Raw genomic sequence first — 25927 nt, 5'->3', positions numbered from 1 at the left:
GTATCCTGGGAATCTGGTGGTGAGGTCAGGGAAGGTCAAAGATAAAGCCAACTTTGAATATTTAAGTGATCCTTGACTTCTTATTTTGGTAAACAATTGTCATGTTAGGTAACAGACATGGAAGAATTGTCACTTATTTGAGAGAGGGGAAATTAAAATTGAGGACAGATGTTTGGTGTTTAAAACCAAGGTAATCATTTATCCTGACAACAGGGCCATGGGCCCTGGGGAGTAATTTTATGCTATTGTTATATTAGTGATGACTATGTTATTACCCAAATTGATCCTAATTTTTCTCTTTCTCTCTTATTTAATCCTAATCTTGGACAGTGCTTTTAATTCAGTTGGAATAATGAAAGAATTATATGCAAATGAACAAATCATGTAAGGATAGCTCTGGAAGTCAGGGTGGATTCACTTGGGAGTTATGCGTGTTAGTCATAGGCTGTTATGATAAAAATGCCTTTGTTATCTTACAAAGAGTAAAATAGCAAAACTAAACTCAAGCTCACATAGTATCCTAAAACAGCTTCTAAGAAATGTACACCTTGACTGTATTCCAAGATACGCATTCAGTTCCACTGAAAATTTTTAAAGATTAATACAAAGCACTGAACATTTCCCCAAGATGAGCAATTCAAAGACAGGTAGCCTCATGGCGAATAGTAAAATTATGCCTTAGCAGGGCAATGGTCTCCACTGGCTCCTACTGTCACAGTTCCTTGGTCCTACTAGCTTTTCAAGAAACTGAAAATAGTGGAGACCCAAAAATTACTGGCTCCAAAGTACATAAAGAAAATTTTACATTTAAAATGGTTTCAGGGGCACCCCTATGTCTCATTTGGTTAAGCATCTGACTTTGGCTCACTCACAATCTTGTGTTTCGTGGGTTTGAGCCCTGCGTTGGGCTCTGTGATGACAGCTCAGAGCCTGGAGCCTGCTTCTGATTCTGTGGCTCCCTTTCTCTCTGTCTGTCCCCTACTCATGCTCTGTCTGTCTCTATCTCAAAAATAAATAATAAAAAATGCATAAAAATGTATAAAGTGGATTCATATTGAAGACACACAATGCATAGCAATGGCAACTGATAATAGTTGGTTGCAATAGACAATAAAACCTTGGATTGCAAGTAACTTGTTCTGTGAGTGTTCCGCAAGATGAGCAAACATTTTAAATAAATTTTAAATTGACAAATGAGAGATGTCTTGCAATACGAGTGGTACGTGGTGCTGAACATCATGTGATCACAAGTGACACAATTTACTTTGATATACGAGTGCTTTGGATTACAAGCATGTTTCCGGAATGAATTATTCTTGCAAATCAAGGTTTATTCTATACTCCAGTTTTAAATAGTTATGTAGAAACAGTATTTAGTGAGGATGTGAATGTATTTTGATGTTTGATATTATAGGCAGCACAGGGCATCACAAATAATTGCCTAGAGCCTAAGAAGTTCTTAGAATTTTCTCTCACTCTTTTTCTCTCCATCTTTCTCTGTCTCTATCCCCCTCCTCTATCACCCAGACAATGTCTTCTTTTGTGTCCTCCTTTTTCCATTCTCCCCATTCTCATCCCAGGCATTATAAGATAGATGGAGAGGGCTTTTCCACTCATGAAGAAGAAAATCATTATACATTCCTTGGACCTTTAAGACATAAATATCATGGCCAGGCTTTAAGTGTTCTGCATCCATTAAAGACCCGTGTTATCTGGTTCCTTTTGGTAACCATTCTCTTAATGAGTCAAGTATTTTATTAGAGGACATGTGAGTGAGTAGTGCTGTTGGTTTCTTAATGATATCTACTCATCACTTGTATTTTGGGAAGTATTTTCAGGATATTTTTAACTTTTAAAAACAGAAACACACATGACTGCAAAACCACTGAGAGCTTTTTGGAAATGCCAAAGAAAGTAGATTCTCACATTGTGCTGAAGTTTATTCAGAGAGTAGTTTACATTTTTGTTTCTATACATGCAAATGAGGATAAATCAAATAATTATATTTATAAGAATAAATAATTGGATAAGGTAATCAGTAGAAATTAATTTTACCAGGAGAGCTTTTTATGTTAAGATTCCTTGAGAAGCAATCTAGATGTAGCCATGCAAACTGAGTGCATACTACTCTAAAAGTGACAATTTCTTCTGTGTTCTAAATGATTTCATTATCATGAGAAACATTTCTTCTAAAGTTGGCATTATTTATTGTCAGTCAAATATAGCTAAGGGCAATATAATACACATTTTGAGTTATGGGTCTCTGTTCCTCTGTATCACAATATAAAATTTCTGGCTACCATCATACTTTGTGAATCATCTGTGGCAGGTGTCACTGAAGGTCATTCATAAACCCTATTTTCAAGTGATAGAGTCTCTTCTTTTGAAATGCTACTGAGCTAGATCATCTCTGATAATTTATGTGCTTTAATTAGATCATAAAGTCAGAGAATATGCTACAAAAGAATCTTTGGTTTAATTTTTCTGTTCCTGTCACTTCATTAAATGAAATATTTATTACATTTAAGTAATGTTAATACTTTATTAATTTTCATTAATATTCATTGCACACAGTTTGCTTACAATCGCTAACTAGGGGATCATGTGGTCTTTAAGACTTTTTAATAAACCATATGAGTATATTCAGTTAGAGCATGGTTATCTAATTTTGGAGAAAAAATGGACTTTTTGGTGGAATTTTTAATTTCCCAAGATGCGAAAGAAAAGGGTGTCATTGTATAGTAAGTCAAATAGACCTAAACTGAGATCTCTTTAAATATATGGAAAAGGCAGCTATCTTTTTATAATAAAAATTGGGTTGTTTTGATTCATCTATGGCTGATAATGGTTAGGAGTCAAGTGCAATATGGAAATGGGACATCAGGAAGGGCTGATGATACATATCCCAGATATAGCAGGGGGCAGAGATGAGGTTTGTTCTTGGTGTTCCCATTCATTGATAAAGTTTATTGTTTACGCAGTAAAATCGCCAAGCTTTAGATTTACAAATCAATGAAATTATCATAGTTACTTCACAAGATTACTGAGAGGATTAAAAAAGACAATTAATGTCAAAGATGTTATAAGTTATATGAAATGCTATTCATTTCATATAACAAGCACTATGTTGACTAGGACCCACATGATATAGTATATATTATGTACTTAGTAATATTTGTGCTGAATACAACATTAAAGTTTGAAAAAAAAATGTTTTAATGTCTATTTATTTTTGAGAGAGATACAGAGTGCGAACGGGGAGGGGCAGAGAGAGAGGGAGACACAAAATCTGATGCAGGCTCCAGGCTTAGACCTGTCACCACAGAGCCTGTCACGGGGCTGAAACGCACGAACTGTGAGATCATGACCTGAGCTGAAGTTGGACGCTTAACCGACTGGGCCACCCAGGCGCCCCTGAATGCAACATTTTAAGTGCATAAATCTTTGGTAGAATAGTGATAATGTAAAATGATAATTTATATTATATTAATTTACAAATGCAATCTTGGCAGTAAAAAACAAGAATATATAATTGGATTGTTTTTTCTTCTTTCAGTTAGCCATCCTCCAGATTAAAAGTTGAAGTTATTCTGAGAAAAAAATACACACACAGGATTGAAAGTAAGCTTTTTCTGTTAATATGACTTACTTGAATATTAACCTCCTCCTTAGACATATGTTAATTCTGTTATATAATTTAGTAGGAGTTGAATTAGCCTGTCTCCCATTCTCCTTTTCTGTTTCTCTACCTTCCCCCCTTTCCACCCCTCCTGTGAGTTTTGGTAACTGTACTTCTTTGTAGTGTGAATATTTTCTTAATTGAAGTAATGTATACACTTGTGAATTATTTGTGATTTTTATGAGTTCTTCTGTAAAAACTACAAAAATTATATTTTCAGGAAAGAATGTTTTAATTTACTCACCCACCAAGTACTTATTTGTGTGCCTACAATGTATCAGGTAGGTATTAGGAAAGGAATTTTCTAACAAAGCCATGTTGGGTTCTTTTCAGATGTAGGGAGAGATGAGATGCCTTATTAAATGCTCTAAAAATTCATTGACTCTCTGAAGCAAAAGAGTAGCAATGTGTTGAGTATTTATGATACATGTAAACATAAGATGTATGAAAACAGTAGTACAAAGAATGGAAAGTGAGAATTGGAATTATATTTTGTAGGGTTTTTACACTAAATGTGAAATAATATATTAGTTAAAGATACATATTGTAAACCCTATGAGACTCCAAACACAATTTTTAAAGTGGTGTTAATAAAAGTCAATAGAGGAAATAGAATTAAATCTTAAAAAATGCTTGATTAATTCAAAAGAAGGCAGAAAAAAAGAACAAATTGGAAAAAAGTAACAGGTAGGAAAATGGTAAATTTTAATCAATCATATTATATCAACCATATAAATATAAACACACCAATGTAAAGACACAGGTTATGAAATTAGACTAAATAAAGCATGAGCCAATTATATGTTGCCTATAGGAAACCTAAGTGAAACATAAAGACACATATAGTTAACAGGTATAAGGATGAAAAAAGGTATACTATGTAAACATAAAGTAAAATAAAGCCAAGGTAGATATGTCTATCTCAGATATGTAATCTTCAGAAGGAGGAACATAACCAAAGATAATGAGGGACATTCCATTATAATAAAGGGGTCCATTCACCAAGAACATAAAACAATTCTAAATATGTATGCACCCAACATTCATTTAAAAATGTATAAGCAGACCAAAAAAGGGGGTGACATTTCACATCCATCAAAATGCCTACAAACAGACTGATCATATTAAATGTTATCAAGAATGTGTAGCACTCAGAACTCCTGTATGTTGATCATGGGAATATAAACTAGTACAATCACTTAGGGAACAAGTTTGGAAGTACTTAAAAAGTTAAACATATATTTCTAATCTGCAGCCATTTCACCTTTGGATATTAAGAATAAGAAAATAGAAAGCACATGTCTGTACCAAGACTTGTATACGAATGTTCATAGCAATTTTATTTGGATTGCCAAAACTTGGAAACAACTTAAATGTTGATCAACAATTGGCTGGATAAAAAAACATCGTGTGGAATATAACAGAGCAGTAAAAGGAATGAACATTTTTTTTTCAAATTTTTACTTAAATTCTAGTTAGTTAACATAGAGTGTAATATTGGTTTAAGTGGTACATTTTAGTGATTCATCACTCACATGTAACACCTAGTGCTCAACAGGACAGGTTTCCTCCTTAATACCCATCACCCATTTAGCCCATCCCCTACCCACCTTCCTCCACCAACCCTCAGTTTGTTCTCTCTCATTAAGAGTCTCCTATGGTTTGTTTCCCTCTCTTTTTTTTCTCTTCCCATATGTTCATCTGTTTTGTTTCTTAAATTCCCCATATGAGTGAGATCATATAGTATTTGCCTTTCTCTGTCCAACTTATTTCACTTAGCATGATACACTCTAGCTCCATCCACATTGTTGCAAGTGGCAAAATGTCACTCTTTTTGATGGCTGGGTAATATTTCATTTTCATATCTTCTTTTTCCATTCAATAGTCATTAGACATGTGGGCTCTTTCCATAGTTTGGCTGTTGTTGATAGTGCTTCTATAAACATCTGGGTGTGTGTACCCCGTTTGAATCTGTATTTTTTGTACCCTTTGAGTAAATACCCAGTAGTGGAATTGCTGGATCATTGGGTAGTTCTATTTTTAACTTGTGGAGGAACCTCCATACTATTGTCCAGAGTAGCTGCACTAATTTGCATTCCTACCAGCGGTGCAAAAGAGTTCCCCTTTCTATACATCCTCACCAATACTTGTTTCTTTTGTTGTTAATTTTAGTCATTCTGACAGGTGTGAGGTGTTATCTCATTGTGGTTTTGATTTGTATTTCCCTGATGATGAGTGATGTTGAGGATCTTCTCATGTGTCTGTTAGCCATCTGGATGTCTTCTTTGGAAAAATGTCTATTCATGTCTTCTGCTCATTTCTTCACTCGATTATTTGTTTTTGGGGTGTTGAGTTTGATAAATTCTTGATAGATTTTGGATACTAACCCTTTATCAGATATGTCATTTTTTTTCTTTTTCTTCTTTTATATTTTTAAAATAAAGTTTTATACATATATAGTTTGAAAGGTCAAATCGCCTATGTTTTATTATTAAAAAAAATTACTCCTCTGTGCTCCATTTCCTCCCCTCCCTGCAGACAACTGTGTTTGCCGGCTTAAGTGGATTATTTTAGGATTTATTTCACATCTATAATTATCACACTTTTAATGCTACTTGATTTTCTGATTTTAGGCTTTATCAACAATCTACTATCATGGAGGGTAAGTATGTAGCTCTCCCCTCTCCACATGCACCCTTTCCTGTCCCCCAATTTAGATTACGTTGTAACTCCAGCTGAATCAATATTCAGTGTTTACGTTATGATAATGTAAACATTATTCACAACAAATATATGGAAGTACTTTCCTTTCCTGCACATTTTTTTCCCTTACAGAGTTAAAAATAGTCTTGATTTTTGTTTTGCTTAGTTTTGTATGTGCTCAGTACTAACTCACCCCCTCTCTCCCAGTTGTCCCTTATTTGAACTAAAGCTTCCCTCAAAACATTGTGACACATCAGGTATTTCTAGTAATTTCTTCTTCCTGAAGAAGTCTTCCCAGGCCTTCTGGCTGTTTCAGTCAAGTGTGGGTGCCCTCTGATGTGATGCAAGGTGTTATCCTGGGATGGGTCTTCCCCATCATTCTTCTCCATCTCCTTTCATCTTTCTCCTGTGCTGGACTGTCCCTGTTGTAGCTCATGCTGTCTTCTTTCTTGGTCTACTCTTTCATTTCGGTGGAGAGCATCTCCCAGTAGCTTGCTCAGAAATGTTATCTGGCAGGTAAAGATTTGAAGGCTTTTCTTGTCTGAACATACCTTCGGCCTACCTTCATATTTGATTTTGATTGGTAGTTTGGGTATGGAATTTTAAGTTGTTAGTAGTTTTCCTTCAGAACTTTGAAGGTGTTATTCTACTGCCTGTCAAACTTCTAGTTTTCCCATTGAGAAGTCATGCTGATACCTTATCTGGTTCCTCTTTTTCTTCTGTTTTTTTCTTATTATAAATTTATTTTTTAAGTTCTCAGTTATGCCATTAAAAGGAATAACATTAGTAACAGCAGTGAGGTTGTTGGATAAAAACAAAAAGAAATGGGGGATTACAGATAGACTTTTGGATCTCCATCAGCTTTTGATGATGCAGTTTATTTTGGTATTTTGTTTCAGTTTCATAGATTTAGAAGTAGCTGTACATGATCATAGTTTGTTATGCTCAGTATAGACTATTCTTAAATTAAGTTGATACTATTTTTTTAAAAAGAAGAATGACAGGAAGTTCTTGCTTAGAGTTTAATTCCTAACAATATCTTAACAATGGTCAAGTTCTTTTACCTAAATTTACAGGTTGAGTAAGTACCACCCAAGACAAGCATGCTGATACACAGTCCCTTGTGATCATTATCTACTTTGTGCCGTGAAGACAGCATATGTCTCCTAGTGTCCTGAACCTTATGTGACAAGTGGGAGATAGATTTTCTTTCTTTTTTTTTAAATTAACTTGTTTTATTGTTTTATTTTTTAATTTACATCCAAATTAGTTAGCATATAGTGCAACAATGATTTCTGGAGTAGATTCCTTATTGCCCCTTACCCATTTAGCCCATCCCCCCCTCCCACAAGCCCTCCAGCAACCCTCAGTTTGTTCTCCATATTTATGAGTCTCTTCTGTTTTGTCCCCCTCCCTGTTTTTATATTATTTTTGTTTCCCTTCCCTTATGTTCATCTGTTTTGTCTCTTAAAGTCGTCATATGAGTGAAGTCATATGATTTTTGTCTTTCTCTGACTAATTTAACTTAGCATAATACCTTCCAGTTCTATCCATGTAGTTGCAAATGGCAAGATTTCATTCTTTTTGATTGCCGAGTAATACTCCATTGTATATATATACCACCTCTTCTTTATCCATTCATCCATCCATTTGGGCTCTTTCCATACTTGGCTATTGTTGATAGTGCTGCTGTAAACATGGGGGTGCATGTGTCCCTTCGAAACAGCACACCTATATCATGTGGATAAATGCCTAGTAGTGCAGTTGCTGGGTCGTAAGGTAGTTCTATTTTTAGTTTTTTGAGGAACCTCCATACTGTTTTCCAGACTGGCTGCACCAGCTTTCATTCCCATCAGATATGTCATTTGTAAATATCTTCTCCCATTCTATCGGTTGTTTCTTTAGTTTTGCTGATTGTTTCCTTTGCTGTGCAGAAGCTTTTTATCTTGATGAGGTCCCAAGAGTGCATGTTTGCTTTTGTTTCCCTGGCCTACTGCAATATGTCTAGTAAGAAGTTGCTCTGGCCAAGGTCAAAGGGGGGGGGGCTGCCTGTGGTCTCCTCTAGGATTTTGATGCTTTCCTCTCTCATATTTAGGTCTTTTATCCATTTTGAATTTATTTTTGTGTATGGTGTAAGACAGTACTTTCTTTGGCATGTTGCTGTCCAGTTTTCCCAGCACCATTTCCTGAAGAGACTGTGTTTTTTCCAGTGGATATTCTTACCGATTTTGTCAAAAATTAATTGGCCATACGTTTGTGTGTCCATTTCTGGGTTCTTGCTTCTGTTCCAACGATCTGTGTTTGTTTGTTTTTTGTTTATTTTTGTGTTGTGTTTGTGTGTGTGTGTGTGCCAGTACCATACTGTCTTGATGATTACAGCTTTGTAATACAGCTTGAGGTCCAGAACTGTGATGCCTCCAGCTTTGGTTTACTTTTCCAACATTACTTTGGTTATTTGGTGTCTTTTCCCATACAAATTTTGGGATTGTTTCTTCTAGCTTTGTGAATAATGCTGGTGTTATTTTGATATGGATTGCATTGAATGTGTAGATTGCTTTGGGTAGTATCAACATTTTAACAATATTTGTTCTTCCAACCCATAAGCATGGAATATTTTTCCTTTTTTTGTGTGTCTTCTTCAGTTTCTTTCATGAGCTTTGTATAGTTTTCAGTATATTGATTTCTCGCCTCTATGGTTAGGTTTATTCCTAGGTATTTTATGGTGTTGGTGCAATTGTAAATGGGATTGATTCCTTGATTTCTCTTTCTGTGCTTCATTATTGGTGTATAGAAATGCATCCAATTTCTCTACATTGATTTTGTATCTTATATCTTTGCTGAAATCATGTATCAGTTCTAGAGTTTTTTGGTGGAGTCTTTTGGGTTTTCCACATAGAGTATCATGTCATCTGTGAAGAGTGAAATTTTGACTTCCTCTTTAGTTTTCAGAGTACAGATATTTTACTTCTTTGATTAGACTTATTCTTAGGTACCTTGTTGGTTTTGGTGCAATTGTAAATGGAATTAATTTTTTTTATTTCTTTTTCTGTTGCTTCATTATTGGTATATAGCTCTCCATGCAAGAAATAACATGGGAGAATCTAAAAAGAATTCAGTTGAGTGAAAAAAAAAACAAAAAAATTAATAATGTCTACTTCTGTTTGTATGGAATTCTAAAACTGCAAACAATAAAAATTCTAGAAAATGCAAACTAATTTACAGTGACAGTATGTTTATCAATGTCTCCCTGAGGCAAATGGAAGAGAGACACTAGGGATAATAATTGAACATGAACTAACTTTGGAGGAGGGATGGTTTCATGGTTGTCTATACATTGAAACTTACATGATTGTACACTGTAAATATGTGCAATTTATTATATGTCAATTTTTCAAAGAGTGAAAAATAACTCAGTTATTTAAACCTTTCACAATATTTCATCTAGAACTAAGGCTGGAACATTAACAAATCTAGAGGATTGACATCTCATGACTTCAATTTTATTACTGGGTTCAGCTTGCCACACTGTTTCTCTAGGATGAGTCCTTATTTAGAAGGCTCTGCATGTAAAGGTGTTTTTAACTGCCTGAACCACCAGTCTACTATTAAGAAGGACTGTGTGTGAGTCCTAGTGGTGAGGCTTTGTACAGTTCACTCACTTGGGAAAATGAAAAGATATTAGTAAGCATGTAAGGGGCAATGTTTAATGAATACAAAATTAGGGGTTCTACAACTTGCTCCTAAATTCCTTTCTGGAACCAACTGTGGCTTCAGATTCACCATTTCACCTCCGATCTTTTTATATCCACCTTTAAAAAATAAGGAACTAAACAAATTCTAAGGACACTTCCACTTCTAAAAACATGATTCAATAGCAATAAATACTTATGTACCCCTCTACTCTGTATCCACCACTGTGCTAGTTGTTAAAGATCTGCAGATAAAATAAAGGAAGCAGTAAGTAAATCATTATAATACAATGTGTTTTCTGCGACTATACACATCAGCACAGGGTGCTTAAGGAATACAGAGGAAAGAATGCCCAACTCTAGGAACGGGTGAGGATATCTGTTAGTTATTCTCCCATTTTCCTCTGTCACTTTGTCACTGTCTAGCATTGCTGATTATCCCAGGTATCCCTGTGATTCTAGAGAGGTTGATGCCACTTGTGCTGCTATACTTAAAGCCTGAGCTTGTTCAGGCTAAATGTTTTGGACTTAGGCGGAGAAGTTTGGAACACACCCATAATGAATACAGGATAGGAATCATAAATACCTTCATTCTAATTTCTCCTCTGGACATGAATATACCAATAATTCAGGCATACCCTGTACAATACCTCTACAGTTAACGTCTTCCAATATTTTATTCCCTTTAAATATTTAAAACATTTGAGCCAAATGCTCATTTTTACTACCTGAGTAGCATATTCATGTTAGACCAGGCAAGGATATCTATGCAGTTCTTTAAATTGCTATGACTGGTCATAAACCTACTCATGTTGCCTGCCTGTGTGAAGGCAGCTTGACTTGACTATGTGAACCAGTCTCATAAGGAGTAAATTATTACTTTCCAGTAGTTCAAAGAAATTCTTTATTTCTGTTTACATGACAACTTCTCTTCCACCTTTCTACCTTCTGGCCTATAAATATCAAGTTGATGTTCTGTGTGCTTTGAAGAAAAAAAAAGATAATTTTAAGGTAGACTCTGATTTTCTTTACCTTTTTTTTAACTTTAACTTTTTCTAGTATAAACTCTCATCTTCAATTATTTTATCTGTTCATTATTTTCATTTTTAAGCTTCCAGTGATTTTTTTAATTTATGTAACATTCATGGATGCTTATTTACCTTTTAAAAGAGAGAAAATCACATATTTGGTTATTATTCAAAGGAGAAGATTAATATGGGCTTCCAGATCTCCATGGGAACACAATAAGTGTTCCCCATGATTTATTTTCTGGAAATGGAGAAAAAAATCGTTTCCATGGAGATGCAAAGGTGAACTAAACAGAGATGGCCCTGAGGGCATTGACATCAGTAAGCACTGACAATTCTGCCACCTCCCTGATCCCAAATATGAGGTGCTTCTGAATTCAACCCAAAATGACAATGAGTGACATAATTAGACATATTTTTGTGTCTTCTCAGGAATTAAAAAAAACTATTTGGGTTTGCCAATTAGAATGGGTAGGTCATATAAAATAATATGGGGGAAAAACACTTCTTTGGAAACACAATAATGAAGTTCAAGGCTCACTGTGGGGGAAAAAAAAGATGAAACAAGACACCCGTGAAATGACAATATGTCCTTGCTGTTGGAAAAAGAGAATTTCTTAATAAGTGGATTTTATCATAGAGGAGTTTTGAAATTAGGAGACAACTAAACCAGTACATATTTATTGCTTTCATGTAAGAATTCTCACACAAAACCTTTTTCCTTTACATTTGGCTTCTATAGATCTAGGCAATCAGTATTCAATTTGCTGGTAGTAGTCTTGTTTCCAGTGAGGTAGAAGAAATAATTCCTTCCTTCTGTAGTTGTATACTTGGTTAGTTTTAAAACATGGTATCTATATGCTTAAGTAAAAATGAAAACCATACTGTGTTTAACAAATTCAACAAAAAAGAGCAGCACGCAGAATAGAGCAGACTTGGTTTGTGTTCTGCTTCTTTAATGGGTTAATTTATTCAAGGAAACATTATTGAGTGTAATTGTGTGCCTGGTGTTGTTCACAAAGTTGAGAATATAGAAATAAAAGATAAGAAATTGCAATCTTGAGAGAGTACAAACAACATAATAAAGGACATGGAAGAAGTAGGAGTAGAGAATGGTAGGGACATTTAGGAGCATGTGCAGTGCAGCTAAGACGGGGGGTGGGGGGGCAGGTGATGTGACCCATGCATTGGAGGTTGAATAAACGTAGCATGTAATCAAGTAGAGGAGGGAAGGGGAACAGTATACAAAACACCAGTGAGTGAGTTAGCCTGAGACATGAGGAAAATTGCAGTATAAGTGCTTCACCATGACCGAAAGGATGGAAGCAGGTGTGGGAAATGCTGGAGAAAAAGCCAGAATGTTGATTGAGAACAATTCTGCAGTGTTCTCAGCATTTAAAGCAAATTGGTGGAATCCAAACTGGGTTCTCAGAAATAGCACCTTAGGCTATACTGGGGAGAGATTGGAAGCTCATGTGATTATAAGCAAAGAAACAAGTAGGAACCCACTAAAATATTATTCCAAGGAGATAATTCATGTGAGTGGTTTCAGTATCCATGATGGATATAGATATTTTATCCTTGGAAAGAGGCTTTTGAATTGTATGGATACAGGTTGATTTTATATCAATATATTGCACTAAGACAGATTGCAAAGTGACTTATGAGTACTATTTGGTCCAAATGTGTGCTGGTTCACTCTGCTGAAAATAACTGAATTTGAATCTGTTTAGATTCACCAAGTAAGTGGAAACCAAGTTTGCCAGTGTCTACCACTTTGTATTATTTATTTCACATATTGGGGTTATCATCAAGAGTACTTAGATTTGAACCACATTAGTCTGTAAACACTCATTTAAAGGTAGTCCTGACTGTTAATTTTAGATGTCACATTATCCTTTTTGTGTACATCCTCTTAATTTTGTTCATGCTTGCCTTATATGTTCTGCTGAATTTTATTTTTTTAATAATTTTTATAAATGTTTATTTATTTATTTTGAGAGAGACAGTGTGAGCAGGGGAGGGACAGAGAGAGGAGAGAGAGAATCCCAAGCAGGCTCCATTGCTGCCAGCTGCAGAGCCTGAGGCAGGCCTCTAACCCACCAACTGTGAGATCGTGACTTGAGTGGAAACCAAGGGTCAGTCACCTAATGGACTGGGACACCCAGGTGCCCCTGTTCTGCTGATTGTTAAAGTAATTTTATGGGAGTGCCTGGGTGGCTTAGTCCGTTAAGTGTCTGATTTCAGCTCAGGTCATGATTTCACGGTCTGTGGGTTTGAGCCCCGCACTGGGTTCTGTGCTGACAGCTCAGAGCCTGTTTCGGATTCTGTGTCTGTCTCTTTGCCCCTATCCTGCTCATGCTCTGTATCAAAAATAAATAAACATTAAAGTAATTTTTATCTTAGGATTTATCATTGATATTGACATATTTGAAATTATTTGACAAATTTGACCACATTTTAAGGCTAGATCTTTATTAAGTATAAAAAGAATATCTACATAATCTAATATAGCCTGTTGATTTATGTTTATCAATAAGTAAATCAATAAGTAATAAAAGCATTTTCTTGGATAAGTTTTTTTGACATGAAATACTACCATTTGGTAGCTTTGAGATTTTACCTGTGTAGTTTTTGGTTACTGGGCCTCAAAGTGAATACAGTAGTCCTATCTGTGTTATCTATATATCATATATTTTGTTTTCTTTCTTTTTCCATTTATTTAGACAATGTATGAGCCTGAATTAGTGTTTTTCTTTTCTCGGATTGTCTAAATTGCTTTTAATCTTTTGCCACTATTTCAAGAATTGAGCTTGATAACTTAATAATATAAACTTAGGGATTTATTGCTTCTCACTGTTACATAGAATAAGACTTTGAGGGGCGCCTGGGTGGCGCAGTCGGTTAAGCGTCCGACTTCAGCCAGGTCACGATCTCGCGGTCCGTGAGTTCGAGCCCCGCGTCAGGCTCTGGGCTGATGGCTCAGAGCCTGGAGCCTGTTTCCGATTCTGTGTCTCCCTCTCTCTGCCCCTCCCCCGTTCATGCTCTGTCTGTCTCTCTCTGTCCCCAAAAAAATAAATAAAAAACGTTGAAAAAAAAAATTAAAAAAAAAAAAAAAGAATAAGACTTTGAGTAACTGGATGATATTTAACAAGACAGGTAAATTGTGATTGTTGGAAGCCTAATAATCCATGGAGTAATTTGTCAGTATTTCTTATCTAAATGATGCACTTGGAGACCAAATATAACTATTGTCACTGCATAATAAAAATAGCAAGCAAATATTTAGTATTTACAATATTCCAACTACTTCTAAGCAATTACATGGGATGAACTGATTTAGTCATTGCAATAATCTTTTTAAAGATTTTTTTTAATGTTTGTTTATTTTTGAGAGAGAGACAGAGAAATAGAGTGTGAGTTGGGTAGGGACAGAGGGAGAGGGAGACACAAAATCTGAAGGAAGCTCCAGGCTCTGAGCTGTCAGCACAGAGCCTGACACAGGGCTTGAACTCACAAACTGTGAGATGACCTGAGCCTAAGTCAGACACTCAACTGACCGAGCCACCCAGGCACCACAATGATTGCAATAATCTTATAATGATTTTTACAAATAAGAAAATCAAGACACAAAATGCTTACTTAACCTGGCTAATAAAACATAGCTAGTAAGCGATAGGGCTTGGATTTTGAATCTGAAAAATCTTAATTAGAGTGAATTTGTATGATGATACAAGAAATTACTCTTCTATATGGACTATGATAGGTGATCTAGCCACTGATATTTGTGGATTTATTTGGTATCACATCATTAACAATTTTTATTAGAGAATATTTCAAATACATGCAAAAATAGTGGTAATTTCTTTGTACCCATTATGCTATTTCAGTAATAACCAACACCTGTCCAATCTTGTCTCACCTGTACTCCCATTTCTACCCCTTCAAAAAACTGAATTATTTTAAATAAAACCAAAATATTATAGTATCTTATCTCTTAAAAATAGAGAACACAGTTACCATTATCATAATTAAAAATTGTTAATATCGTTTCATGTTTAGTCATTTATATCACATATATTTTGAGTTGCATGGAATCTTTCCCAAGCCTTGCAAACTAATATGAAATTATAATTTATAGTATTTCTTGAAAAATCCAGTAAAGGTGTATTTTTCTAAGACTGTAACTTCTAGAGCCTGGCCCAGTACCTGGCAAAAGCAAGACATTCATGGGATACGTGTTGACCTCACCTTGTTTAAAACATGGAACAAAGATGTCAACTGTTGGTTTTCCTTCTCTTTTAATTGCCCTGTTTAATATATAACCACATATTTTATATGTTTTTAATACTAAAATCCATATTACATCCATTATTGAAAGTATAATTAATAACACTTTTTCCTATTAATTGTTAAGGACTTCTTCATAGTATTATGAACACCATCAGTATCATTGAAATGCTGTGTATTTGCCATCACCAACTCCTCTGACAACTTCCACCTCTGTTTCACCTTCTGGAACATTGAGATTCTTTGTGCTTTCAATAGAACAGTTTGGGGAAGACTGACTTCTTAGCAGAAATGAAACACTATTATAGAGTGCAGGTTTGTTAAGAAGCCTCCTGTACTTGAAAATGATGTGACAGGTGTGCTGAACTAAAAGTCATCCGCTCTTTATTAGTTCACTTGCAATAAGCTCCTGTGATTCCCCAGAGACAAGGTGCTATGAATATTATTTCACTATAGTGGCAACTACAAAGGAAAATAAAATTTAGGGGTGAGGGACTCATAGAATTTCTAAACTTCTGGATGTGTTATTTGCACCTCAAGTTTTCCACTAGAATGAGCCAACGTCAAGTATATTACTTGGGAGAACCTGATAAAAGCTGTTTATTAGAATGAGTAGAAGGAAATAGGAAAAGAGGACCCACAGGAATTAACTTCCTAGCACATGTCATGCCTCAGGCAATTGACTTTTATGTCACTGAATCTTCAAGACAACTCTAGGAGGAAGGTAGGATCCCCATTTGAAGGATATGGAAACAGATTTAGATCAAGTTACGTATTTTCAGTGACAACGCCTGATGCAGGTGTTTCCACTGTAAAAGTTTTGAGTTTACCATCATACCATTTTTAACCCCAAAGACATCATATTACCCTTTTATATAAACAAAATAAGATATAGAAGGGTACTTTAGGGTATGATAATGTATTTTGTATCATTGGGAAAAAATTATTATTTTTTTTATGGTTGGAAGTGGTTTATTATAAGTAACAAAAGATGTAACTGGGTTGACAAGAGTTACAGATTACAAGAGCTGTAGGAGCTCGGTCCCAGGAACCAGGAACAAAGATGAAATACATATTTATTATAATATTACAATTTCTATTAAATTGGTTATTCAGGTTAATTGCCCCAAATATCTGTGGAATCCACCCCTCCATTTCTGTTCTTCCACCACCATGTTGTTTTGGGTTCTTATCGTTCATCTAGGTCATTGCACTAGCCATGTTTTATTTATTTATTTATTTATTTATTTATTTATTTATTTATTACCATTTTCTTTTTAATTTACATCCAAGTTAGTGTATGGTGCAACAATGATTTCAGGAGTATGTTTCTTTTTTTTTTTTTTTTCAATATATGAAGTTTATTGTCAAATTGGTTTCCATACAACACCCAGTGCTCATCCCAACAGGTGCCCTCCTCAATACCCGTCACCCACCCTCCCCTCCCTGCCACCCCCCATCAACCCTCAGTTTGTTCTCAGTTTTTAAGAGTCTCTTATGCTTTGGGAATACAAATTGGTGCAACCACTCTGGAAAACAGTGTGGAGGTTCCTCAAAAAATTAAAAATAGACCTACCCTATGACCCAGCAATAGCACTGCTAGGAATTTACCCAAGGGATACAGGAGTACTGATGCATAGGGCCACTTGTACCCCAATGTTTATAGCAGCACTCTCAACAATAGCCAAATTATGGAAAGAGCCTAAATGTCCATCAACTGATGAATGGATAAAAAAATTGTGGTTTATATACACAATGGAGTACTACGTGGCAATGAGAAAGAATGAAATATGGCCCTTTGTAGCAACGTGGATGGAACTGGAGAGTGTGATGCTAAGTGAAATAAGCCATACAGAGAAAGACAGATACCATATGGTTTCACTCTTATGTGGATCCTGAGAAACTTAACAGAAACCCATGGGGGAGGGGAAGGAAAAAAAAAAAAAAGAGGTTAGAGTGGAAGAAAGCCAAAAATTATTTTTCAATTCACTGGATTGGTGCAATTGTCCATTCACTTGGAAGAAGATAAACTTTGTCCGTATTTCACATGATCAAAAAAATTACTAAAAGTAGACCAAAACAGAAACTATAAATTCTGTAGAGGGAAAGCTTTTCCATACATGACATAAACCTCAAAAACCATAAGGGGTGAGATGGACAGATATGGGCACATTAGCATTAAAAACATTGAATGGTTAAAGACCGTTTAACAAAGTTAGAAGGGAAAATGGGTAGAAACATTTAGAAGGTAATTGAATAGGAAAAAGTGTAATACTTTCACTATATAGAAAGAATGCAACAAAATATATGACAAAAAAAACCCTCAACAGCCTAGACCACAAGTAGACAATAGTTAAAGAGTAGCAGTTCATGTTTGAATTGGAGTGACTAAAAAACATCTGGGGTGCCTGAGTGGCTCAGTCATGATCTCAAGGTTCCTGGGATGGAGCCCCATGTTGGGCTCTGTGCTCATAGCATGGAGCCTGCTTGGGATTCTCTCTCTCCCAGTCTCCTCCCCCTCCCCCACTTGTGCACTCTCACTCTCTCTCAAAATAAATAAATAACCATTAAAAATTTTAAAAATATTATAAAAATAAACACTATAAAATGCAAATCAAAATGACAGTTTTTTTTCTATCAAAAATGCATAAATCCGCTTAAGCATTATTGGCATCAATTTTGGGGGATTAATGCAATGGAATGCTACTCATATGGAAATGACATATATGTTTATATGCTGACTTGTAAAGATAGTTCATAATAAAGGATTTATAACAAAGCATGTTGTAAAATTCCATTCTTTTGGTAGAAAACTAAACAAAATTAGCTGTGTCCATATGTTTGTGTGTTTATTCTCATCTTTCTAAGTTTCTAGCTATGACATTAAACACAAAATGTGTTGATATATAAATACATAGATGTATGGATAGAATAAGGTATTGATACTTCTAAATACCAATACTAAATACTAAATACACTGGAGAAAGGAAAGAGGAGATTTTTTTCTTTTATATACATTTAAAACGTTATGAAAGAATAATTGGATTATAAGTGATTTCTTTAACTTGTTAATGTAATCCTCTTGTATAATCGGAAGAAATTAACATTAATACAGTGATTTCAAATTTCTTTTTAAAAAATGTTTATTTATTTTGAGAGACAGAGAGTGAGGGGAGGGGCAGAGAGAGAGGGAGGGAGAGAGAGAATCCCAGGCAGATTCTGCACTGTTAGCGTGGAGCCCCCCCACCCCTCACCCCCTGAACTTGGGGCTGGATCTCACAAACCGCAAGATCATGACCTGAGCTGAAATCAAGAGTCTGATGCTTAGCTGAATGAGGCATTCAGGTGACCCTCAAATGTCTTTTGTAAATTGTGAAATATAGACTTCTGGAATTTTAGCTGTATTATATATTGTATATTGCTTGGGCTTATAAAAAATACTCTTTTTAAATGTTTAGTTTTGAGAGAGAGAGAGAAGAGAGAGACAGAGCACGAGTGGGGAGAGAGGCAGAGAGAGGAGACACAGATTCTGAAGCAGTTTCTAGGCTCCAAGCTGTCAGCACAGAGCCCAAACCAGGGCTTGAACCCACCAACTGCGAGATCATGACCGGAGCTGAAGTCGGACACTTAACCAACTGAGCCACTCAGGCACCCCTAAAAATATCTCCAAAAATTATCATACTCTTTACTAACAGTGGGGAAAAAATAGCAAACTGGAACGTAAATACTAATGCCTTAAACATAGCATACATCTGTAAAACAATAAGGGTATATACCCTATCAAACATGAGAAAATGCACCCAAACGAATGTTAAAGCATGGAAATACAAACTTCAGCCTACCAAGCATGCATGGACTCAGCTCGCATCCGTTTGTGTATGTATAATTTTATGTTGGTCACTGATAAGAACTGGGATAATTGCACATGTGTAGGAAAAGGTCTTGAAGGATAAATGCAAACTAAGAACAGTGCTTCTTTGTGGAGAGGAAAGGTGACTGGTATTAAGGTAGAGCTAAAGGGACTTAATTACCTTATTTGTAGTTGCATTTAATGAAGAGAATGTATTCATATATTAATTTGTATAATTCAAATTTCGGAATAAATAATACATTTGAAAGGTTTTTGAGGGTGATAGATCTCTCTTTCAGCCATGGGCAATTCCTGGGAAGGACTAAGTACTGACACCTGTCAGTAGGCCATCCTCACAAAAGCAGGGAATTAGCTTTAAAGCCCTGCATGGGGGGGATCTGAATGGGAGAACGCCGTGTTTGTTACAGTTTGTCCGCTTCTCTGTGCAGCAGCTACTCCAGCATTCTGGTGGGCCTCTTTTCCTGGTGGAGATGTCTAAGAGAGAGGTCAGTGGTACAAACTATAATCCTCACAACTGAAGATTCAGGCCTGCGAGTGGTAAGTAACGTCTTCCTCTATTGACATTCTAGATTGCCCTCACTCTAAGAACTTTGCTGTCCTAAGTGGTTTACTCGGTGGAGTGATCTAGACCCTCTACACTGAGGGCTCTGAGTTCTTGTTACATCCTTCTCAGGCTCTTGAGCTTTTCAATTTAACTTAAAAAATTAACAGAGGAATACCAAGAGATACTCAAAGGGTTCACTTTGGTGCCCCAAAATGGCTCCCGCCCTCCTCAGGTGACAGAAGCTGTATCTTCTTCTGATAAGAGCCAGTGGTTCCTGCCAGCATGATGATTCTTGCTCTTGCCCCCTAATCCCTTGGCACTGAGACCCCAACAGACGAGGGAGGTAGCTGTAACTTAAGGATCGGTGGGATTCTTGCTGTATCGTAATGCTCCTTTAAGAACCAATACTTGTAAACCTACAAAGCTCAGGACTGTGAATGCCCAGATATTGAGAGTTATAGGTTTATGTGCATTATTGTGTGTTTACATAAACATATATATATATATGAATATGATTTTATATCTATGTAACTTTGCAAATAGATTACATATAAAAATTATATATACACATATCTCTATAGCTCCCTGTATTTCCTAACTCTGTTTGCTGAAAGACCATGAACTATGACACTCTGTTAGTAATGTATACACCAAACACTTGGATTTGATTTCTAGAAATAATCTTCCACTAAAAGGAACCAAGGCTCCTTAGATTATAGAGCTGGAGCCGGTGAGCATATAACAGGGGTATTAAGGTTAGCATATAATATATTGTTATGCATAAAATAATTAAATGGTTAAAGGCTGATTGAAACATGGCAAAAAAAAAAAAAACAAAAGCAAAAACACAGATGTAAGTTTGAAGGAGCTCACCAACTGTATGACAGTTTAAACATCAAAATAGATAACGAGAGTGTGAGATTGCTACTTAATGAATAAAAGAGAAATCCACCACTCCACACTTGTATAAGTAGATAAATAAGGAAGAAGGAAAAGGACTTCAGAGTAGATTATCAATGATAGATAAAGAAGAAATGATGAAATACACAATCATTGTTTAGCAACTATCACCTGGGTAGTAGGCACAGGTGAGAACCATCAATTAAAGGCTTGCCTGTAGGGGTTTGATGAGGAACAGAATATCGATGTAATCAAAATACCTCCCCATGAGATAGTAATCAAAATACCTCCCCATACAATAGTAACCAAAACAAGGGGAGGAAGCTTTACTACAGTGCATGATGCTGAGAACAGCACTGCCATCCAACTCTGGGACCTCAACTTCGGTGATAGTATTTCTTTATCCTTTCTGGCCCAGCCATCTTGTGCAAAAGTGGGTTTCCATTGAAGAAACTGGCAGAAACCAGGTGATAATTTGAATATCACCAGTGGTGGGACATTACCCGAGTGTGCCTCTTGATGCGATGCTCAGTCTTGTCATGAGGAAATGTCAGACACCAAGGGCTATCCTATAGCATGAAAGCCTTGAAGCCCCTCAAGCGCTGGCGAAATGAGGAGAAACTAATCAGATTGCAGGAATCTGATGAGACATGTCGGCTAAATGCAGTATTGTTGGGTAGGTTGCTGGAACTTAATGGTTAAAGAGATATTATTAGGTTATGTTAAATTTTGGGATCTATGTGTTGGGTCAATTTTGTTAGCACTGTTATTTAACTGAATAGAAAGGGTGTGTGGTCATAACATATAGAGGTTTCTTTATTTTTGGAGAAAACACTACAGTATTTAGAGGTGATAGGGCATCCCATCCAATAGAAGAAAAAAGTCCATATATACAGAGAGAGAATGGGAAGGTAATGAGGCAAATGCAGTGAACCATTAACAATTGGGGATTTAGGTAAAGAGGATATGGGGGTTGCTTTTGCTATTCTTGCAATTTATTATGTATGTTGACCATTATTTCAAAATTTAAAACATAAAATTTCAAAAAAAATTTTGCCTAAGATTTACTATTATATCAGAAGAATCCTTTTCCCCGAGTAGCTTTTTTTCTAATATTGTACATTGTACTTAAAGACTATAGTATGTGCATAATCTTTGGTAAAGAGTTAAACCTAAAGAAATTTTAAAAATCTGTTAGTGCTATGAATTAAATATTTCAGGAAATGGTTCTTTCATTAAATCGATGTGGTAGGTGGTGCTAATGGCCATTTTCTAACACTGAATACAAAGAGACCAAAAGGCTAAAGGAAGCTGGCATGAAAGCAAAAGCAAACCAAACATTCTAATATACTCTTGATTTTCTCTGGAAGCCACATGTTTTCAATCTAGATTCAAGTTTTTATTTTACTGACTTATAGTTGATGTACAGGATTATATTAGTTTCAGGTATACAGCATAATTCAATATTTTTAGGCATTACAAAATTAGGGGTCTAGTTGCCATCTGTCACCCTACAAAGTTATTACAATATTATTGACTATATTCCCTGTGTTGTACATTGCATCTCCACGATGTACTTATTTTTTTAATTTTTTAAATGTTTATTTTTTTTTGAGAGTGAGAGAGACAGAGCACAAGTGGGATAGGAACGGAGAGAGAGAGGGAGACACAGAATCCGAAACAGGCTCCAGGCTCCGAGCTGTCAGCACAGAGCCTGAAGCGGAGCTCAAACTCACGGACTGTGAGATAATGATCTGAGCCGAAGTTGGTTGCCTAACCAACTGAGCCACCCAGATGACCCTACAACGTACTTATTTTTTAACTGGAAGTTTGCACCTCTTAATCTCCTTCGCCTCTTACTCCCATCCCTCCACTTCCCTCCCTGCTGGGGACCACCAGGTTTTTCTCTCTATGAATCTTTCTCTGTTTTGATTGTTTCATTTTTGAGATCCTGCGTATGAGTGAAATGGCATATTATTTGTCCTTCTCTGTCTGATTTATTTCACTCAGCATAGATTAAAAGTACTAAACTTTTTTTTTCTTTTTACTGCTTTCCTGTATGTTTACTTTGTGCAAAAACTCTTCATTTTCTCCCCAGTGTTCTTTATAGCTTTTTCTGGGAGAGAGCTCTGTAACTTTAGTATGTATTTATAGTTGTGAAATAGCTCTTCTCTCCTTAATCCTTTTGTTTACTCCCATAAATGAGTCATTGACGTTTCCCAACAGTTACTGGGAAACAGAGGCCTGCTTCTTGTTAATGTCACAAGTAGTCTTTTCCTGGAAATGAACATGTGAGCAAACCTAAGTCCAAAAGGAATTTAATAAGTATCTCTTTCAGACCAACAGTAAGTAATGTTTTCTTAGAGAATATCATGTATTCTTGGTTTTTTATTTTTAAATGTGCTTGTATAAATCCCACTGAAGAAAACTCAGATCCTCTGGCTATCTCTACTTTAATACAGTATTTTAAAATATAGCTTCAGTTAAAGGGAAATGTTGAGTTTTTCACTTAGTACTTCCCAAACCAGATTTCATTCACTGTTAGTTCAGGTATTTAATTCTAGTTCCTATTTCAAAGCCCAAATGATCATACTTACAGTATACTGACTTCTGTGGGAATGTATGTCTTTTGGCAATTTGCTTGATAATTGGACAATTTTTTTTTTTTTTTTTTTTTTTTTTTTTTTTTTTTACTGGATCCTACTAGCTTCTTTATCAAAGGCACTCTGAATCCTAATACTTGGCTTCCCTAGCCCTTCCTTTTCCCTATCTTGAATCTTTTATCTTGCTCTCCTGCTGGGTGAGTGGTATTAACTATATGAAATTACCTACTTAGATCTCATTAGTTTTAATCTCTCCCAAACTATCTGTGGCAGGGCAAGGGGAGAGGGGGGGAGTAAGAAAGCTGGGAAGAAAAGGACTCTCCTTCCCTTCCCAGCATGATCCAGAAAACCAATGCTCTTCCTGTTCCTTCTGTGCTGTTGTATCTATCTTTGTAGCATGTCATTTAAAAAAGGTCATGGTGAGATCTCAGATAGGAAAAATGAAAAAAGACACTAATTTTTCTGGGAAGGAAACACACACACATACACACACACACACACACACACAGGTAAAAGTGGTCTTTTTTTTTTTTTTTTTTAAACCTCATTACTTTGTGTGATAATCGGTTTAGGAAGAGAATTGAGATTTGCTCCAGGCAGGTGATGTTCTGCAGGTAAGCCAATATTCTTTTCCTCGGAGGCTGTCTTTGTTCATGTGCAGCTTGAGAAGACTCTTGCTCAGGACTTTGACCTCAACTTTGTAGTTTCACTGACCCTACATTGTTTCACTGGCAAGTATAAAACACCTTCTTTGTAAGTTTTCTGGAATGCATACATATTTTCTTCATAGTTGTTTTTCTTAAAATGTTACTTGTCTTCAAACAGTTTTGATATTGCCCCCCCTCACCGTGAGTAGATATGCAATTCTGACCCTCAGGGTGTATCAAGGAGGGAGCGTCAATGCAGAGAGTTAGTGATGAGAGTGGGTATAGAGCCCTCACTGCGGAATGTGCCAGACTCATTTTCCCTAAGTTTTCTAGGTACCTTAGAGGACAGGCTTTGTCATCCTTTTCATGGACTTGGAAATGAGGTCCTTAGAGGTTAAGTAACATAGTAAGGCTGCCATTGTTCTCTCAGCTTGGAATGTCCTCACTTCTCAAGCATGACCCTTGTTTGTTCAGTGTTGAGGCTCCCATTCAAGGTCCCACTTTCCTGGCTCCATCAAAATAATTCCACTTGCTTCCTGAGCTCCAGATACTCATGGTGACATTATTTCCTTCATAGTGTTTATCACCTCTGACTTTTTTAAAAAATTTTTTTAAATGTTTTTATTTATTTTTGAGACAGAGAGAGACAGAGCGTGAGCACGGGAAGGGCAAAGAGAGAGGGAGACACAGAATCTGAAGCAGGCTCCAGGTTCTGAGCTGTCAGCACAGAGCCCGAAGAGGGGCTTGAACCTGCGAACCTCGAGATCATGACCTGAGCCGAAGTCGGTTGCTCAACCAACTGAGCTACCCAGGCGCCCCAATTACCTCTGACTTTTTTGAGCTTCAAGACAGAATAAAATTTGCTTGTCCTCTTGACTGTTGTATTCCCAGCTTGTAACATGGTTTGTCAGATGGCTGTTTTGGGTTGAATGAATGAACACACTCAGGTTGCATTCATCGTAGGCCCTAGTTTACAAGGCAGCCATGAGCCCTCTGCAGGAGTGTCAGGGCAACTACTTCAACAGACTTCCCCTAGTTGTGCCGAAGATTTGTTTTTTCTGCATAAATCCTGAAGAACCAGATTCTGACACACCTTGAATACTGTGGACAATGTCTCCAACCCATTGATGAATCTCAGATGGGTCTGTTCTTGGCCTGAAGGTAGATTCTTAGCAAAATCCTGCTTCCTATTCATGTTACTGCTTAAGCACAATGTTCAGTCTCTTGTGATGTTAATATTGTATAATTTTTCTGTTGGTACTGTTGCCGGTAAGCATGTGCATAACATCAAAGGAATACTGTTATGGATGATTATGGTCAAAAGGTAAAATCTTTGGCCACAAAAGGAAAGTTTCTCTTGGGGACATAAACTGATCCAATACAGGAGGAACTGACATTTTCATTCCTGACACTGAAAACAACTGAAACAAACAACATAGATGCTTTCCACCCTTTTCAACCACTTAGCATAATTTGCACTTATGTGAAGGGAGTTGGATAAGACATGAAGTTCACGTTTATATTTTACCTAATCCTTTTTTTTTCTTTTTATCCATGATTTAGAAATACCTAGAATCCCTTTTCACTCACAACACTTGGAGCTCATGATGGCATATTTGTTCAATCTTGATTATCTTGTCTCCATGTGTTTGTTGTGTATTCTCCTTTATTTTGGTGCTGGGCAGTGAGTAAACAGAGCAAAACTTGTTTGCTAATACTCTTTATTTTATACCCTGTAACTTTCATATTTCTTTCTCACATTGTAAATGTCTTTGGCATTATTGCTTCACCTATGGCCCTTCTTTATTGCGAAGTCTGTAAATACATAAACCTCTCTTATTCTGGAGAAACTATCTTTTTATTATTTCTGGCTTAACTTCCCAAATGCTGTTTTATTATCTACATTGTTCAATGAAATAAAATCTAAGTCTTGGGGGATCTGACAGAGACATCGTATGCATTGAGTTGAATTG

At 36.2% G+C, this 25927-nt stretch overlaps 1 long non-coding RNA gene across 1 annotated transcript in view; it reads left to right on the top strand.

Annotated features, from left to right (window-relative positions):
* The first annotated feature begins 19688 nt into the window (after window positions 1-19688).
* The window catches only part of LOC109278888 (uncharacterized), a 245480-nt gene continuing 239241 nt past the window's right edge, over window positions 19689-25927 (top strand). The window contains exon 1 of the long non-coding RNA XR_002085880.2: window positions 19689-19797. This is a non-coding gene — a long non-coding RNA (uncharacterized LOC109278888). The remainder of the gene's footprint in view (window positions 19798-25927) is intronic.

This window comes from Panthera pardus, unplaced genomic scaffold (genome assembly GCF_024362965.1).
Source record: "Panthera pardus isolate Hobbes unplaced genomic scaffold, ASM2436296v1 HiC_scaffold_2, whole genome shotgun sequence".
NCBI classification, from domain to species: Eukaryota; Metazoa; Chordata; class Mammalia; order Carnivora; family Felidae; genus Panthera; species Panthera pardus.
Note: the sequence above shows the minus strand (reverse complement) of the source record. Positions and strands in the feature narration are given on the sequence as shown.